We start from the raw sequence: 12510 nt of genomic DNA on the forward strand, positions 1-12510 counted from the left end.
ACATCACAGCGAATGTCCTAGGCAGAATGTCCAGCCTTGGGCTGGCATGTCTCATCAGCCGGTCCCATCAGCCCGGAGTCTCCGGAGTCAGGTGTACAGACCTATCGCAGAGGCGTCATTGCCAGATGGCACGGGAGCGGAGCGGGCATGAGGTGGAAGGGAGGCAGCTCCCCGGCACTTTTCCATGAGCAGCAGGACCAGCCTTTTGCTCCGCTTAGGAGTAGGCTCACAGTGGCTTTCTGACTTGCAGCCTTTGTGCAGAGCCAGGCAGGGGTTCTCCATCGCCTCAACACTCCAGTTGGGCAATTGTTCATAGGCTTTTCTCCTGGGGCCCCACACAGCACAGTATCATTAGCACATACCTGCCACTCAAATCAAGGTAGCGACAGAGCCTTCAGAAAGAAGCCTTCGGAAGATGAAATGTGGAGGCTGCTGTCAGTGCGCGAGGCCACGGCAGTGCTGTGGTGAAGTTCTTTTCCATGGTGTTCCGAGCCTGCTGCTGAGGCCCAATAGACCCATGTTCAAAGGCGGTTTCTTCAAAGTAAACAGTACTGCCTTTGAACCGGGAAGGGAGACCGAGAGTTGAGGCAGGTTTCTAGGTGCATGTTTGCACGGGGGTCCACAAGAAGGGGGCTGGATGGGCCTTTGGTTTAGGATCACGTAAGAAACCCTTGGGGTGCAGACACAAAAGGGCCCTGTGGCATGCATGTCCCTCTGGGACCACCCCAGGCCCTGGCTGGGGCAGGGTTGTGAGGGGAGGTGGGAGACCCTAAGCCACATTAAAAAGTCAGCGAGGGGGTGAGCTAGGCACAGCCTGGTGGGAGGCGATGGTGAAGAACTCTTCCGGAGGGCCCCCCCCAATCCTGTTGTGCTCAATTCAGAGGGTTGGGTGGAGGCTTTCCTGAAGGGCTCTGAAGAGCACGGCGCCCACAGGCTACGTGGCCAGAAGGTCAGATGTGCTGAGTTGGACAAGAGAAAGGCTAGCCCTAGTGGCCATGGCATCTGCCTGCCCCCCAACGGAGGCCCCCCTCACCAGGGCGTCAAGAGGAAAAAGCGATCCTGCTCCAAGCTGCTCCAGACCTGCAGTGGCTCCCATGCCCTGGAGTACAACCCGCTCCGGCCACGGCCTTGTGCACCTGCTCCCCCTGCGTCCGAGGCCCCCCAGGCACGCAGCCCTCACAGCATCTCTCCCTTCTGGTTGCTGCCTGCCTGTCTAGACTGTGAGCTCTGAGGGCAAGGGCCATAGCTACCTCGTGGGTTTCTGCCTTCTCCAGCTTCTGTGTCCTCGTGTGGCGTGCAGTAGGTGCCTCATAGATCTGAGAGCACGGAGTAGGTGCCTTTCCCTTGGCTTATTCCCCAGAGCCCCACCCATATCTGCAAGGCCCATCAACTAGCGGGTGCTGTGCTTGTGCTCACTCGCTTCCCTGTTTCCTCCTGACTCAGTTGCTGCTTTGGGGTCCCTTGGGAGGCAATACTCCCACCTTCACCCTCAACCAGGTCAGGTCCCCTCTGTCACTTCTGTCCTTACAGTTTGCTCTTTTCCTTCATGGCACTTAGCACAGCTTGGAGCTCTAGGCCCACCTTCCCCACAAGACTAGACCCCAGGCAGGGCCTGCCTTGCACTTAGAACAGAGTAGACATGCAGCTGATAGCTGGCTGGATAGCTAGACAGAGGCGGACAGACAGACAGAGCAGAGGGTCAGACGCCGGAGGACAGGGAAAAAGGCAACCCAAGTTGAAGCAGCACAAGTGCAGAGTGGCTTCCTGACTGCTCATGGAATGCTCTGGGCATGGGCAGGAAGTGCTGGGGGGAGAGGTGTCCCCGGGACGTACTGAGAGCAGAAGCAAGGGGTAAGATAACGTCCTTCCCGTTGGAACAGACGCTTCTCTATAACAGGTTCCCCCAAGGAGCTGACAGCCTCACCCTACCACAACAGCAACATAGAGCTGACATGGAGTTCCCAGGGCTCCTGGAACCCTGATGCCCATCTGAGCCCTTGAGGGTCTGGCCTGGCTCAACAGGCCAGGAAAAGGGAGCTGGGGGGTGCCCCTGGTGCCCAGCTCTGCAGGAAAGGTGCCAGGTCCATCGTGGCATTGTGCTGGGGATTTGTCATTTGACCGTGCTTGGGAGCTGGGCCAGAAACCGCTGGCCCTGAAATTACACCTGCCAGACTTGGGCAGCCCCCAGTGAGGTACTGGGCAGAAGATGTGTTGGGCAGGTGGGACAGGAGGCCAAGGGGGCGGCAGGAGGCCAAGAGGTGAGAAGGGACAGGCCCTCGCTGCCAGACAGACAGTGCAACAGGGAAGGGCTCAAGGTCATGGAACTGGCTGTGGAAGCAGCGTGAGGGAGGGAATGAGGCTCCGCTTGGTTATGCACCCCAGCTCCCTGCCCAGGACTCGGGTGCAGAGCTGTGAAGGTGAGGCCCTGCCTTTCCTGACCACCTGCCCCCACTCCCTGGCCCCATCATGGCCACAGACCTGCTCTCGGGGCCTCCCGGCCTGCTGCCTCCGGCCCTGCCGTAGACCTTGCCTCCCTTCTGTAATGCCGAATGCCACTCGTTTCTCTGGCCCATAACCTTGCCTTTTTCTCAGGGAAAAACAATGTGACCATCCTTGCCGAGGCATCCTTGCCAGCCATCTTCGTGGCATCTACCTACTCCCATCTCCCCCTTCCTACCACCTGTTCAGCCAGTGGGCATGCTGGCCCATTGTGGGGCTGGGGTGCATGAGTGCACAGCAGAGGCGAGGATCCCTTCCTTGTGGAGGGACCCCTGTGGGGAGAGGGGGCCATAAACAAGAACTCGGCATGTCAGAAGGGGATGAGCTCCGCACAAGGCTGAAGCAGGAGGGAGGGGAGTGGGAGACAGGGCAGCAAGTTTCAGATTTAAGTGGAGCCCCCAAATGTTCCATCTGAACCCCAGGGCTTCTGTCCCTTCAGCACTTGACATTTGGGGCTGGATCATTTCTGGTGGGAGGTGCCCTAGGCATTGCAGGATCCTTGGACTCTACCCCTGAGATGCCAGCCACCCCCACCCCTGCCAGCTGTGCACACCAGGAATGTCTCCAGACTTTGCCCTGTGGAAACAGCCTCCCAGTTGAGGGCTATTGGTGTACCATTAGCTTACACACATTTCACCCTGACCTGCTTGGTAGGGAAAAAAGACCAAAGATTTAGCATGTTGACCTGCTGTCCTCTTTAAATCTGACCTAGACTTGACTCTACTGCCCCAGGGTAGCTGAGGTAAAAAGAAAGTCTTGCCCTTCCAAGGGTCCTGGTGATGGAGGATGTTTAGCTTAGTAGAGAGACTGAGGGATGACGTTCTAGCTCAGTGTGGATCACGGGCTAGTACATGCATGTATTGCCGAGCTCCGTCCAGGGCTCTGAAAGGGCCTGGAAACAGTGACACCCCGGTAGCAGAAAGCACACCCCACACTCAGAGTTTGGTTTCTAGCACCATCCTCCAGCAAGAGGAACCAGGCTCCTTGTGAGAAGAGCTTACTCTTGGGCTGAGGCAGAGCCTGCCTGCAAAGCGAGCCTGGAGCCTGGTGTCGTGGCAGAAAGTGAACAACTGCTCAAAAACTCCACAGAGGCATGGCAGAGGATGGGCCACTGAAAGCACTGTGCAGACAGGGGCAATCTGACTAACAAAGTAGCTCTAGATTATAATCTAATGTATAAAGTAAAATACCCATGCTGATGACTGAGTACATAGGATCTCTCGTACAGGGAATTCCAAAGAATTCATGTGGACACCACCCACTCTAGGAAGGTGGACATAACTGCCCATCCCTTAAGTCAGGGCCACACTTAGAGAGTTGCATCTAGAGCCCAGTGTGGAAAAGAGGGACATGAACATTATACCGGGGGCTGGGGAGCTGCACCCCATCCAGGGAAAGGGTCAGAGTATCAGTGGGAATCATGCTGAGAGGGGACCGTCCCAAGGCCTCGTGTCTGTGGGCTTCCTCCCAAACCCATTACCCCAACCTAACCATGAGCCAAACATGAGGGACGTGCTGCAGAAGATCTGCCGGCGCTCCTCAGGATGGTCACAGTCATCAAAAACAGGGAAAACCGGAGAAACTTGCAGCCAAGAGGAGCCTAAGGAGACATAACACCTGAACGTCATGCGGCCTTCTGGGTGGGATCCGGAGCAGAAAATGGACATCAGGCTGACACTAGCGACCTCCGAGTAACATGTGGAGCTCACTTGGTGGTAGTATGTCAATACTGGCTCTTTAGTTGTGACAGATTACTGTGGCAGTGCGACCGTGGGTGCAGGTCACCTGCACTATCCTGGTAACTTCTATAAATCTAAAACTATTCTAAAATAAAAAAATTTAAAGCACGGCTGTGTATGTGTCATGTGTGCAAATGGTTGTGCCCAACCTCATGAGAAACAAAGGCTTCAGGCCTCCCTGGACAGAGGTGAGCGCTACAGACAGGACAAGGCGGGTGAAATCGCACCCGACTGGAGCTCCTGAGGTCCCGTGTCCCGGTCTCGCAATCCTGATCTTTTCTCTGAACTGCAACTTGGATTGCATATTCACAGTGTGTGGGGTTCCTCTTCTGCCAGAATGCATGCTGCCCAGCAGGGCTCTGCTCCATCCCCTGGGGTCTCCCGAGGCCTGGGTGTGCTGGCACCCGGCAGGGGCACAGCCAATATCCAAGAGCAAACAACAGTTCTTCACACAGGGCTGGCTGGGCAGGAAGGAGGAAGCTGGTGGGCTGGGCACGGGAGAGGTGGAAGAGCTGGTGTCTAGGAGGTGCCTGGGGCTTTGGCTGAGACCAAAGATGGGCAGCGGCAGGTCAGAGGGGTGGGCATTAGGGCTGAGGCAGGGCCAGGGAAGGGGATGGAGGGGCTTCTCACGTGGAGCCCGGGACATGTTAGGGGAAAGGCCCAGGCCCCCCAGGCTGGAACCTCTCATTCCAGGGCCTCCTTGGCTGGCCTGGGCCTGGCAGAGCCTGTCTCCGAAGCCCCGAGCCTGTGCCGGGCAGCCTTCCCAGCTGCTGGCCGTGGTGTCCACAAGGTGAAAGCCCAGAGCACCCTTGGCAGAAGGAGGTCCAGGGGGGGCCCCGTCCACTCACAAGTATCTCCCCACACCCCTCCCCCTAGCATCTTCACTGTCTCGAAAGGCAGGATGTTATAATCTGAGGTGGACTGGGACAGGTGCCCACATACTGGGCGTTCACGCCTGCCTGCAGAGGGAGCCTCCTGTGGCCTGCCCCTCACCGTGCTCTGTGACACCCTGCGAGCTGGGGGGAAGGACAGCTTCCTTCTGGGGAGAATTCTGGGAAGGGCTGGGGAAGAGGGAGAGAAGCCGAGGTGCTCCCAGCATCGTCCGCAGCTCTTGGGGGCCAGTCACTACCCCCTCCCTTGGGACAGTCTGAAAGACAGGTCTACATATCCTGAGTGCGGGGCTCTGTTGTGGGCCTCAGGGACACAGGAGGACGAGGTGGACATGGGCCTGTCATAGAGCTTAGAACCCATGGCCACGTGAATAGCAGGGGCTTGGCCAGGAGAAGGGAGGGCTTCCTGGAGGCGGTGGCAAGTACATGGAATGAGGAGGAGGTAGCCAGGTGACTAGGCAGAAGGGAATTGTGCCCACTGGAGAGGGGGTAGTACGTGGGAAGGCCTTGACCCTGCAGGACTCTCTGACCCCTACCCCCAGCTTGGGTCTTCACAAGGGGGCAGGAGCCATTGAAGCATTTCAAACAGACAAGTGACAATCCAGTTTGCATTTTGGAAAGTTCCTCCTGGAATGCATTAAGGCTGGAGTGGAAGTGTGGAGACATGGGTGGGAAGACCGTTGGAATCGCCCCTTGATGGATGACAGCCCCCGGAACAGGGACGAGGTGGCAGAAGGCGGGAGATGGAAGTGCAACGCAGGGGGATGGGAGGGCCAAGTGGGGGGCCCTGGGGGCTGGGCCTGCTGGCCAGAGGGGGCGAGGCACCCCCTGAGTTCGGCGTCTCCTCCTGCTCTTTGAGTCCCCATCTGTAGAGTAAGGCTGCCTAATGCGCCGAGTCCCCATGGAGCGTGGGGCCCCCAGGGTGTTGGGGCCACTGAGTAGGGCTCAGACACAAGCCTCTGCCACCCCACTTCAAGCGCCACAACACGCAGCGCAGGCTTGATTGCATATGAGCTGTCCTCCACCACAGCCCGCGCCCACAGCCGCCGGGTGCCCTTTCTGCATGGGTGACTCACCAGAATTAATGTTCATTTGAGTTTTACTATAAATTATGCCTCACATAATTTCTGCATTACGGATGGAGGACGGCTCCCCAGGAAGGGCGGGCACGGGCCCCTTGGTCGGTCCCGCCGGGGAGGTGCTGAGTCATCGCCTCTCCCCCGCACCGCTGACGGCACACAGGCCACGGCAGGTGGCTTAATGGATGCAGCTCCCCAGCCCACCAATGCCAGGTGCCCCCCTCAGGCCCCCTGAAAGGGAGGGGAGGGGGCTGACTGTCATGTCCTTGTGCCACTTGAATATGGAAGAGTGGGATGTTCAAGGTGGAAAACCCACAGTGTAAGGGTGGAAGGGTCTCCCCTTGCCTGCGTCCTCCCCTGCCTCCTTTCCTTCACGTATTTACAACCATGCCCAACATTGTGTGAAGAAATTGTTGCTGCAACAGTGAACAAAATTATACAGGGCCCCAGCCCTTGGGGAGCTACGGCCTAACTGGAGATAGACTCTAATTGGATAATCGCAGAAGCACAGGTCATGCTGATGAGGGGGTGCCACGGACGCGCTGGCCACTTCCCAGAGGAGGTGATGTGGGGCTGAGACCCTGCAGACGAAGGCGAGGAGGTGCATGTGCAAAGGCCCTTTGGAAGAGAGCCCAGGGGGCAGGCGGGACCCCAGGATGCCGGGTAGCCGAGGGGAGCAGCATGCAGGGCCAGCGGGCTGGAGGCCAGGAAAGAACCATCTCGTATCCCGAGAGCCCTGGGGGGTGGACGCACTGATGTTTTAGGGAGAAGGGGTAGGACCTAATCAGGCCTGCGTCTCTGGACATGGTTTTAGGGATGAGGAAACTTAGGCCACGGCAAGCAGAGGCTCAGGCTGAGCACTAGGAATGGGTAAAGGGCCTCCTCTCCCTCCCTTCCACTCGTGGACCCGGCCCCAACTTTGCCTTTCCAGGAGGAGAGAGAGTGCGGGGCTTGGAGGGTGGGCGGCGACGACAGCAAGGCAGCAGAGGCTGCAGGCCCGCATCATTTTCAGGGGCATTGAAACCTTAGGCTACTTTGTAAAAATCTGACAAGCCAGGGACTGTGACTCACCCACCCCAATTCCCCCGGCAACGGCGGAATAAGCCAATTTGCTTAAACCTCCAGCTGATCTCGTACATTTGTCTTTTTCTTTTTTAATATCTGAAGCTCAAAAGAAACCAAAGTTTACACGAAAAGAAAAAAACCGGGCATACTAGATCGAAGCAGGCTGTGCTTATCTGTTTTCCAAAAGAATCGAATTAAAAAACAAACCCCCCACACAGAACCTCCCCCCGCCCTCTGCTTGTTCTTCTTGCCTTGGCTGCTGGAATCAGTCGCCCCCTAGCCCGCAGCGCCTCTGCTCCGCGGGAAATCGCCAGCCCCCCCTCCGGTCCTAGGCTCCCTGCTGTGGGAGCGCAGAACCAGGCGTGAGGCCAGACCAGCCGGGTGGGCGCTGTGGGTGGGCCCCGTGGGATCGTTCCTGACATGCACGTCCTGCCACTGTCCCACCTGCAGACCGGGGACTGAGGCTCAGAGAAGTCAAGTGACCTTCCTACAGTTCTTACCTTATAAATATCAGAGCTGGGCCTTGACCCCCAACTCTCACGCTAAAAACCAAAGGACTAAAGTCATAAGCCTTCCCACTTGTCCCTCCACACATTGGGTATACACAGAACTGTAGGTACATGATTCATTTATCTCCTGGTTCTCAGCCAGGGCCAGTTTGCACCCCCCACCCCCCAGGGGACATTTGGCAACGTCTGGGGGCATTTTTGGTTATCACAGCTTGGGTGGGAGATGCCATCAGCATTTAGCAGGTGTGCTGAACACCATACACTACCTAGGGCGGCCCCCAGTGGAGAATGATCCGGCCCAGCATGTCAGTAGTGCTAAGGATGGGAAACCCCCGTCTAGGCAAAAGGCGGTGGGTCAGAAAGGTGTATCCCTATGTGCAGAGATAGGGCTGGAAAGATAGGCACCAAAATGACTCCATGTTTGGGGAAAGGATTTAGGTAATTTTTAATTTTTCTTCCTTATGTTCTTCTGTACTGTTTGAATTCTTTAAGGAACAATGTGCATGTATCATTCTTATAATGTGAAAAAAAAAAAAGAGCTGTTTTCATTTTGTAAAAATATAAAAGGGACTGGGGACTTATCAATTCTGATCCAGTTCCCTTACTAACTAGCTGTCAGGAAGAGCTCTCTGGACAAGATGTCTATCTGGAAAGCAGGAAGGTCGGCCCCTCTTGCATTATATTCAGGAGAATAAAGTAACACTGTCCTGGAAAAGCTCTCTCAGCTCAGAGAAAAATTGTTACGAATGCTGAAATACTGCTTCTCATATATTTTTCCCCTCTGAGGCGACAGGTCCATCTTGGCAGCATAGGAATTTAGGAGCCGGGGACCCAGTGAGGCTCCTCCACGTGCCTGGGAAACAGAGGAGGGTCCAGCATGGTCCTGCCCCCCGGGGTGGGTGCATCGGTGCCCTTCCCTTCCAAAGACAGCGTTTGAGTAGCCGGGTCATTTTCATTTCATTTCTAGGCTGGACCAGGGCTGGCGTTCTCCACCAGGGCACTCTTAACATTCGCAGGGGGGTGCTTCTCTGCTGCAGGGCTGTTCTGTGCATTACAGGGTGTCTAGCCACAGCCCCAGATTCCACCACAAGGTGCTTGTGGCACCCCTCCTCCTCCAAGTCGTGACAACCCAAAATGTCTCCAGTCAAGACCAAAGGGTCTGGGGGTGGGAGGGGCGGGGCTGCCAAAATCACAGCCAGGACCGAGCAGCCGGTGGGGCATGCTTGGCGTTTTCACGTGAGGGCCTTGGAGAGATGATGCAGGCTGCTGAAGCGGGATGCTGTGATGGGCTGTGTTTCCGAGTCACTGCCCGTGTTTTCCATCCGCAAAAGTCTTCCCTTTGTGGCCACCCCACCCAAAACAGCCCCTCACCTGGGCAGGACTCCCAGGGGTCTGGAAGCCCCTGAGGCCTTTGGCCAAGTCTCATTAGGTCCTGATGAGCCTGGGGCCAGGACTCCAGTTTTTCTACAAATAATGACCCCACAGACAGGCTGTGCTCCAGGGGAAGAAACCAGGGACTGAGCCTCGTGTCCTGGGAGTGCTGAGCCCACCGACTAATTGAGTGGCAGAGGCCTGGGGGGTGGGGGTGCGACTGGGCCACTTTGCAGCCAGCACCTAAATGGGAATCAGAAGGCAAACTCTAAATTGAGTAAGATAAAACCAGTTTGGAAATTCAATATCTCACCTCCCCTCCTGTCTTTTTAAAAATCCATAATTCATAGAGAACCCAGTCAGGGGGTGTGCAGCTCAGATTAAATCATCCTTTTTTTTTTCTGAAGACTGAAGCTGGGAGAGGCATTTTCTTGAAATGGAAAAAATAAAAAGCAACTCTCTGGAGCTCATATCCCGTGATCTTGACCTTCTTGGCACAGACCTCCATCCCACAGGGCTGGGAGCAGTGCAGACACACGCAAAGCCACATTCTAAAGCGCATGCTAATTGCTCTACCGGGAATTCCTGCGTCTGCGGTCCTAGCACAGGCCCATGATGATGCACAGGTTTACTCATTGCGGAGTGGTTGATAATAGCAACAGACTGGGAACAAAGCAGAAGCCCAGCACAGAGGACCGGCTAGAGAAGCCCGCTCTTCCCTTGCTGTAGAATTAGCACGTAGTGCTAAAAACAGAAGCGAGGAGGCTCATTGTGTAGTGACGGGAGATGCGTCATCGCATTGTTGAAGCACGGCGGGGAACAGTGTTTATAGTAATGCTACCATCTGTGTTTATAAAGAAAAGGAAAAAACACACGTATGCCCTGGCTCGTCTATGCCTCGTGTATCCCTAGGCTGGCTGGCTCTCAGGAGGGGGACAGGGAGGCCAGAGGGGGAGAGAGGCCACAGGACACCTCCCTGCAGACCCTTATGTATGTTTTCATTTTTGAACCCGAAATAAGTGCTCAAGAAATAAATATATAAAATTAAATTTCCTCTTAAAAAAACCAACCACACACCAAACTAATTTGTTATGAAAAACCTATCAGCGGGAAGAGGTGATGAATTCCTCTGAAAGAAACTCAAGTGTGTTGCCTGGGGAAAATCCAGGACCATCTCTGGATCCCAGGACTCTTCATCCTAGAATTGTTTTCTAAGGAGTTTTTGCGTTGCTAATATTCTGCACAATACTTGGGTGTCTTCCAGATTACAACTCGGTGGGCAACACTCTCCAGTCCTGGGCCAAAGCTTGTCCCGGAGTTCTTGTCCCCTTTCCCCTGTTTCCCCAGGCAAGCCTGTGAGGGTTTGGGTTGATTCACTGATGGCCAGTGTGCTGATAGCATGGGCTCGTTTTTATGGCTATTTCCTGTTTATGGCAGTTGATGCAGATTTTTCCATTCACTGTGGTAGTGTAGAAGTTCTCTTTCAAGTAAGTAGCTTAAGAGCAAAACAGTATTAAGTGGATAACAGCACAGCTCAGCCTGCAGATATGCAAACCCCACAGAGTTGGAACCTGGTGGCTGAAATTTGGGACACACAGCTCTGTACAGCATCACCCCCTTCCCCCAGCAAATCTACTTGGCTTTCAGTGCTCTGGCATCTTGGACTCCCTAACCCAATACGATCAAGAAAAGAGGAAAAAATAGGCATTTGCAGTGAGTTTTCAGTTACTCTGCTGAGCAGCAAATGCAGGTGTCTGTAGTTTGGTGGGCAGGGGAAGGCCCCCCACAGTACACCATGCTCGTCTGCTGTGTTTGATTCACCCCTGAACAGAGATGGTGGCCTTCACTTGCCATTCCATTTTAGAATGTATTTTCTGTTCTGTTTTAAAATGTATTGTCCATTCTCCAATGTCAGTTATGCCTTAAGTACCACAAATCCTTGGCTGATAAAGGAGGCCTAATGAAGTCTAGGGTTTGGCTGGATCAACACTTGCCTGCAGCCCCTTCTCAGAGACATTGCAAACAGAGGTGAATCCTAAGATGAAGCTCCCTTCAGTGGATCTGTGGTTAACAGATGAAATGACTGTATTGCTTTATGAGTTACTTAAATAAAAGTGAGCTCCAGATTACATTGTGGAAACACATGGGAGGGGGCCCAGTGGAGATGGGCATGTGTGTCCTGCCTGGGGCTCAGGGCATCCATGTGGTCACTGCTGCAGAGGCCACACCTCATGGGCCCCACTCTCCTGCTGGCCTTCAGACCCAAGGCACCTGCTGGCCGAGAGCTGGTTATAGCTGGAGCTGTTGGGCTCTTTCCGATTGTTAGCTGTTTGCTTCTAGAAAGCCTTGGTAATCCTTCCATCCAACTTTATTTAGGATTGAGCCTGGGAGCGGTAAGTTCCTGGGGAATGAGAGTTCTGTTCCTGGCTGGTCTGTGGACATGCTTCCAGAAGGTCTTTTTGAGATTTCTAAGACAATCCTGAAAAAAGTTCTGGAGGCTGCCAGGCCCGGAACAGGCACGAGCAGACAGCACTAACAGCTCTCCTACAGAAAGCAACCCGGATGCGCACCACACGAGTGCTGACTGACTGTACACACGCCACATGCTTGATCCACATCCACGGAGGGTCGTGCTGGTGAGACTCACATTCACGGACGGGCAAGTGGAGACGCTGAGAGGTCAGGCAGCTTGCCCACAGTCACACCGATGAGCCCTTCGGCGCCGGCACAGCAGAGGCGCAGCGTGCGGAAAGCCGGGGAGCTGCGGGCTCAGTGCTGCCACGCAGGTCAACGGCAGCCAGGTATCCGCAGCTTCGTGCGCAGCCACCTAATAAATTCATGGGGACGGGCTTTCCTCAGCCCCCTGCTCAAGTCCCAGAACTAGTTTAGAACGGAATAAATGCTGTTGAAGGAGTGAGTGCCTGTGGGTGGCCACTGCGCAGCTCCGAACGCTGGCCCCTGGGCTGTCAGCTCTGCAGGGTGGCTCAGCAGAGTGACTGAAAGCTCACTGCAAATGCCTAGTTTTTCCTCTTTTCTTGATCATATTGAGTTAGGGAGTCCAAGAGGCCAGATCATTGAAAGCCAAGTAGATTTGCTGGGGGAAGGGGATGATGCTGTACAGAGCTGTGTGTCCCAAATTTCAGCCACCAGTTTCCGTCCCTGAAGCTGGACGTCTTCAGGGAAGACCCCGCAGACTCTACAGGTACTCCAGCTGCCCCGCAGGCTTGGGGCGCAGCTTCTCCCCTAATCCCTGCACGAGATCCCTCCCCCACGGGTCCCCAGGCACAGGAAGATGGCGATTCTTAATCCAGATCAATGCCCAGGAGACCGGAGCCGGATGCCCACCTTCCACGCTGGA

The sequence above is a fragment of the Manis javanica genome, chromosome 5 (assembly GCF_040802235.1).
Source record: "Manis javanica isolate MJ-LG chromosome 5, MJ_LKY, whole genome shotgun sequence".
NCBI lineage: Eukaryota > Metazoa > Chordata > Mammalia > Pholidota > Manidae > Manis > Manis javanica.